Consider the following 7153-nt stretch of genomic DNA (forward strand, 5'->3'; position numbering starts at 1 on the left):
TCTTTGGGTGATTTTCAGTTCGTGGGTTGCTATAGTTCATTTAAGATTCCCAAGAAATTACAAAATAATGTAAACAAATGTTTTCAAAACTTTTTGCATCTCCCCTTGTTCCCTCTTGAGGAACAGAGGAGGATGGGACCCGAACGTCGTTGAGATGCTGTACTTGGTCTTAGCCAACAGACTGAGAAACAGGGTGGGTAAAAACAGACAGGGGGAGGATATTGCAAAAACACCAGTGAAATCTTTACCCATGATATTTTGGGTTAGTTGGGCAGGCAAGGTTGGCAGGAGGTGATGGGGATGACTTCTCCACTTTTACTCCACATGAAGGCAGGCTTGCAAGGAGGAAGCCTGTGCTCTGCAAATGCCTCTTGGGAAGAGTTTACTCTGGGTGAGAGAGGTTATGGGTGGGTTTGGGGGCACCCACAGCACCTCTGCAAAGCCAGGGCACCTTTGGCATTTTTGCAAATGTCAGAGTACCCCCAGCACCTCTGCAATGTCAGGGTGCCCAGCTGAGCTCAGGAGCAAGCAAGCCCAGGGAGGCCCCACCACTGGTCTATGCCTAGGGGACTCCAGACCAGGCAAGTTAGAATCAGTTGCATACATATTGTAAGGGAGTTAAAATCATGGAATGGGTTGGGTTGGAAGGTACCTTGAAGATCGCCTGGCTCAACCCCCCTGCCATGGGCAGGGACACCCTCCACCAGACCAGGTTGCTCCAAGCCCCATCCAGCCCGGCCTTGAACACTTCCAGGGATGGGGCATCCACAGCTTCTCTGGGCAACCTGTTCCAGTGTCTCACCACCTTCACAGAAAGAATTTATTCCTAATATCTGGTCTGAATTGAAACAATTTGATGAGTATTTTCATCTAAGAGGCTACAAGCTCCAAGACTTCCCCGCCCGCCCCCCTCCCCTTTGTCTTTAATTAGATAGACCACCTATGTCCTGATGCATTCCAGCCTGCTAGTAAAACTTTGGGGACACATGCACTCTGCTGGGTCCTTGCTACAGCCAGAGGTAAGGAAGGAGAGCACCCTTTCAGCTGGAGGAGGCCCTGCCATCAAGTCATACAGCAGGAGAGAAGCTAAAATGCAACGCAGCAGCCACAAAGTTTCACCATGCAGGGTCCCTTTTAGCACGCCTGAGCAAGTCCTTTGTCATGGGTCACAGCCACAGAGCAAATAATCTAGTTTCTTCTAGCAAGCATGGGCTGCCAGTGACAAAGAATTATCTTTTCCACTATCGTAATGGCGTACAATTAACAGTATTTAAATAGATTTTTTCAGCCTGGAAAATGCAGTAGTTTTACTCTGTTTGTAATAAAGCAAAAAAGTAGCAAACAGCAACACGTGATTTTGCTTTACAGATAATACAGTTCGGCAGAAAAATTGATTTTATTCTAGAGGTAGCTTGAACACATTCACTGATTTTGTTTAATATGAGCTAAAAAGTCCCAAAACATGAAATGTCATAGCCCTCTCCTCCCAGCCAGAATCTACTCTTTTGTGGTCTCTCAACTTAGAAAATTAGTTAGCCCTGCTGCGGTTCCTCTGGTTCCTCCGTCTCAGATCCAACCATCAGGTGCCAGCCTGCTTCTGCAGCCCCGTCAGTCACAGCCTGTGGGGGACCAGAGGCAGGCAAGGGGGTGTTAGCAGGGTCCCTAGGGGCCGGGTTTTTCCCCTAAGGCTTCACGGCCCTCTTGCAGGGCTGACAGGTCAAGTAGGGAAACAGAATCTCCACGTACAACATCTGTCGCAAGACAGAAACTGCAAGCCATGGTTGCTAGCTGCGAAAAATTATCCAGGGAGAAGGTTTCCCTCTTACGAAATGTACCTCCTGATCATCCTGCGGAAATCGTCCTTGCCCTTGCTAGTGCTGCCACCCCTCAGCTTTTCAGCTCAACCTTTGACTTTCTTAAAAACTTTTAGGAATGCCTCCACACCAGGCTGCCAAGCAGTGTCAGCCTTGCTGCCTTTCCTAAAATGTGCAGTTTCAATTAAAGGAAAAGAAACCCCGAAACCCTACCCTAGCTTCACAGTATCGATGCAAATGGTTTAGGCTTTACTGGGGCTTATCAGACATAATTTTTCACTCACACTGTTGGATTATTGTTCTTTAATGTACTGTTTGGAGATGTTGACATATAAAATCATAAAACGTTAGCAGATCTTCCTTGTAAGTATTTAATCCTCATGCACAGAAAAGCAGAGAAGTTCATACTTCCCTGTTTCATTTCTCTATTCCAACATCATTCTCCAATGCCTGCAGAATTATTACAGATAAGAAAGAATCATTCCACAGTTAAATAAAAGTACATATGCTTTTTGTAGGAAAGGAGGAAAAAGAGGCATTTTCGTATTGCCTTTAAGAACTTCCACCGGTGCAGGAATGGGTTAAATTTGGACCAGTGAGCTAGAGCTCAAAAACAGGTATTGCCAAATCTGTTCCCTTCTTCTAGACTCTAGTTTGCATCAAGTTGAACATGAAAGCAATTTCTTAATATTAAACCCCCCACCTGGCACAACTGCAATTTGAAAGGTGTAAATTGCTAAACAAGTTTGTGGGGAGACACTTATTTAGCTATTAATGTAGGTAATCACAGGGTCTCAGTGCCCTCTATGTGAAACTGTTCTGTTTCTTACCATCTGTTCACATGGTCATTGTCAGGGCAATTAGAGGTGATAAAGAAAACTGGAAAAGAAAACTTCGCAAAACTTTCGGCTCAGATGTATACAAGCCACCATGCCTGCCACATAAGCATCCCGTCCACAAAAATACACCCTTGCTTGTGGTGAATATAATTTTCCTGGGGAAAAGGAACAAACCCCTCTAGCCAGCCACCTTACTAGGATTTTATCGTTGTTTTCAAGGGGTGATTTAGCCGTGACTGGGGAGCAGGCTCTTCAGGAGCCACGCGCACATCATGCATTGCACAATGCACATAAAGCATGATAATGTCATTACCACACCTCTGTTTTTTTTAAATATACTTCCTTCTGGTTTTAGGTTGGGTCCAGTTATTCATGGGGAGCACCCAGCTCTGCACAAAGAAGCGGTGAATCCTTCTCCAAAGCATGCAGCCAGCAAGGAAGGCCAAGTTTTATTCAGGGATTTCCCACCAGATCTTCAGATCAGATCTCTTATTTTCTCAGCAAAATGTGGCACATCTTCTTTGCATGTTCTACTGTGGAGGAATGGCCTTCATTAAACCGGTGAAGGTAAGCCACCTCCACAAATGACACTACACCAAGACACAGCAGCATAAAAATCGAAGTTTAAAGGTACCATGAAACAAATAATCCCGATTAATCCCAGCAGCCCCTGACAGTCCCTTACGGCACAGGGCGGCAGGGACCACCCATCTCCTGTGGTCACTGACCATCCCAACAGCCTGGGACTGGCTCTGAGGCCAGGTATGGCACCTTGTCATCAGCAGGGCGCAAGGGATGGGGTGCAGGGTCTGCGGTCCCATGGCATGCCAGGAGTCCTCAACAACGCACCAGTCCAGCCAGGCAGAAGTCAAACAAGAGGGAAGCTCGAGGCAGCCCTCTGCGCCATGCTTGTTTGCTCTCGTTTTCCTCAGAGCCCCTGCGCTGCTCACCCTACAAACCACCAGTGCAAATACAAGGGAGCAAGAGACTAATTTATCGCTATTTGGAAGAAACTGCTCTAGTTTCACTTATAGGTCAGGGCAGCGGTAGACAAAAGGGCAGCAACGACAAGGAGAGACCCTGGCAGGTTTTTCTCCAAGCCGGTGCTCTGGGCAGGGCAGGCAGATAGGATCTGCAGCACCCTAAATCAACCCGGGGCAAAGGGAGAAGAGAAAGGGATTGTGAAATGAACTGTAAAATAAACGTCTAATGTAAACATCAAACACACATTGGTTTGTTTTTTCTGTCTGGGAGCCCAAGTCTGGTACAAGTTACTGTCTGGCTACACTGGGACCCTGTTGGGGGTGGGGTGGGGTTACTGCTGGCCCCATTGCACGTGAGGAGGCATCGGCTGCTCTTCCTTGCCAGCAGGAGAGGAGGCTGATCCCACCATGAGCATCCCTGCTGTCTCCTGGCAAAGCCCATCATGCACTGTCTCAGGTGCCTAAGCGTCGCCCACAGTTGCCGGTACAGGCTTGTCTGGCTTCTCCTGACCCAGGGGGACGTCCTCCCAGACGCCAGCCTTGGTAAGCTGGCAGCAGCAACAGGGACGCCCCAAACAGCTTCAGGCTGCCTCTTTCTCCAGGGCCTGGGTTTTCTGATAAGCAAGTGCTCACCCAAAGCTGCCTCTCCCTGCCGTGCCTCCTGCATCCCTGCCCATGCCAGCCCTGCTGCTCACAGTCAGTGGGGCTTTGCTGCTTGCATCTTCTTCTGGTCCAGCTCGTTGTCCCTGCTGGGATGCCCAGCACATGCCCTCAGCAGGGGAAGGTGGCCACCTCTGAAACAAACCTTACCTGCTGCAGAAATACCTGCCTTCTCACCTGAATTTATACATCTGGTCCTTCAGATTTGCAGGCATCCACCCATGGGAGGGGTTGAGAGATGCTGGAGCATGTTGGTGCCCCATGAGGAGCACTTTCTGCACTGGTTTTCATCTGGAAAAGGAAACCTATGGGGCAGGGCATCTTCTCAGAGCTTTGATTCTCACCAGGAACAAGACAGAGCTACTTCTGTTTGTAGCAAGATAACACCTGGAGAACAAATTGGTACAACATGCAGCTTCTCTGGAGGCAAAGGGAGAAGCTAAAGAGCAGACAGAAACCAAACACCAGACTTCTAGCAGGCGGTTTTGCACTACATCAATACCTCTCCAGGGTCTGGGGCACCTCCTGGCTCACGTGTCAACACACGAGACAGCATTACTCAATACCTGTTACATTCAAACAGGGGGAAAAGATAACAATTTTCTACTGTACATAAAGACCTGTGCCTCGGGTAGGAAAGGGCAAAAGGCTCTGTACTTTTTGGTTTGGTTTGGTTTGGTTTGGTTTTAAAGTTGTTTTAATCTCTTTAAGGCAAGTCACAGGAGCATGAGGTTAGAAGGGACCTCAGGAGATCATCCTCCTGCTCTGAAGTAGGGCCAAGGAAAATCTGGGCAAACATTTTGCTCCCAAAAACACCCTTAATGAAGAAAAGTCCACACCTCTAGGAAATACATCAATTACCCTGGTAGCTAAGAGAACATAACGTACATTTGCTGAGATGAAACACAGCTATGTCCTCTCCTTAGTGGGCAAGAAGGGTTTTATTTTTAGTAGCCTTCTATGTAAAGGGCAGTTTGTGTCCTTTTTCCAACCTATTTTAGCAAATAAAATTAGCCTTCTCCCATAGGTCCCCATTTTCACTGACTCTGCTTATTCTTGTCGCTCTTCTTCAGGCTGGCTCCAGCATCCTGGGCTGCCCCAGCACCCCAGCGCTGCCGCAGGAGCTCCAACAGCTTCCAGCTCATCACTGCCCACAGCACCTTTGTTCCAGTGCTGGTGCTTGTGCCTCACTTGGTGTACACACAGCTGGTCTCTCCTTCCTCAGCATAGTGCCGCGTACCCTCGCCTACTGAATTTCATCTGGTCGACTTTCCCTCCCAGGTCCTTGTGGTGGCACATGGTGGCACTCCTCGTTCTGCACAAGGGCTTTGCTGAGGGCATGGGGCATGTGCTCTTCAGCTGCTGGGCTGGCTAACACACCAGCAGTCACAGGCTGCTGCCAGCTTTTGGGTTTCCAGGGCCCCATGGCCATGGGCATCCAGCCAAGGCTGGGTGGGGCAGGCAGCATGGGGACCAGGGGGACAAGCGTGGCAGATTAGGCTGACAGGAGGAGGACGGGACAGTTGGGAGGGGAGATAGCATGGAGGTCCTGCTTTAGAAATGCTTGTGACAGCTGATGTTAAAAGTGTCTTGATGGAAAAACAGTTTCTATCTCCAAATTCCTCTTCTGTGGCCACCACCTGTGGTTCTGCCAGGAGGAGGCTGGAGGGGCTGAAAATTGCCACTCAGCCAAAAAGTCTGTGGGACACAGCAGAGAAATCCCCAGGAGAAAGGACTGTTAGCTGATCACCATTTCCCAACAGGAGAGTCTGCATCCCGTAATGCCCGACCAAATAGGGCAGAGGGGATGCCGCTGAAGATACTGATTTTTACTGGGGGAAGTCATCTGCCTCCCCTACTCACTTCCACTTTCACCTGTGCCTACAGTTTTATCATACTTGGAGCCTAGTACATTATGTGAAGAAGCCGAGCATGTGCAGTACTTTCACTGGGAGCTGTGCTCTGAGCAAGGCTCAGCACACACACACGGTGCGTGGGGTTACAGGCCATCGTCTGCAGATGACTGTCCCACCTGCGGGGCAGGAGGGTCCCCAGGGTTTGTCTCAGGTACTGTTACCGGCCGTTGCAGTGCCTGTGCTGAACACGGACGTGTGCGGTGAGATGTAGGGCTCTGCACACTTTCTCTGGTGTGGCACAGACCCATGCTTGGACACACAAAATTTGAGCATAAACTGCTTAAACACAAACAAGGTACTTCAGAAGTTGTAATTACGATTTCAGGTAAGAGGGGGCAGAGGAATGAAATTCCGCTGTATCCGTTTCTGAATACATCTCCTTTGTTCAGACCCTTATTACTATCTTACATTCCAGGTGCCAAATTCAACCCACCTTTAACATTTCCAGTACATCTTCGTCCTGAGACTCCCGGCACATGGGTGATGTCTGAGGTGAGGTCAGACCAAAAAGAAATGTGTGTGGGCTCTGTGTGTGTCTAAAGATAGGTTAGGCAAGTCACCTTTTCATGGTCTTTCCTCAACCATGAGATCATCCAATCTGCCCATATGATAAATTTGACCTTTAAGTTAGTCCTGAAATGCTGAACATACATACTACAGAGGACTATCAATTATAGTGTAAAAGAAACCAATACTCCTTTTGTTAGTTTACGGATGAGGCAATCAGGACAGAATGTTCAAATGCTGTTAACCGTCAAGAGGAAAAGTTAGCAGATTCTTGACACACTGAAATAAAGAGAATCAGAATTTTTCAATTTTGTTTTGCAGATTACGGCCCAGGGAAGTATTACAGACACAAGTGCCAGTGCTGCCAGAGGGCAGGCACCATGGCCAACTCCGTAGGTGATTGTTCTAGGCTGCACCTAGGCCATATGAAGCTA

At 48.4% G+C, this 7153-nt stretch overlaps 1 long non-coding RNA gene across 1 annotated transcript; it reads right to left on the minus strand.

Moving 5' to 3' along the window:
* Positions 1-2100: 2100 nt before the first annotated feature.
* On the minus strand, positions 2101-4942 carry LOC121090749. The gene is made up of 2 exons (XR_005828704.1): positions 4474-4942; positions 2101-3186 (listed from the first exon to the last, which is right to left on the minus strand). It is a non-coding gene; the product is annotated as an uncharacterized LOC121090749 (long non-coding RNA).
* Positions 4943-7153: the final 2211 nt, after the last annotated feature.

This window comes from Falco naumanni, chromosome 6, assembly GCF_017639655.2.
Source record: "Falco naumanni isolate bFalNau1 chromosome 6, bFalNau1.pat, whole genome shotgun sequence".
NCBI lineage: Eukaryota > Metazoa > Chordata > Aves > Falconiformes > Falconidae > Falco > Falco naumanni.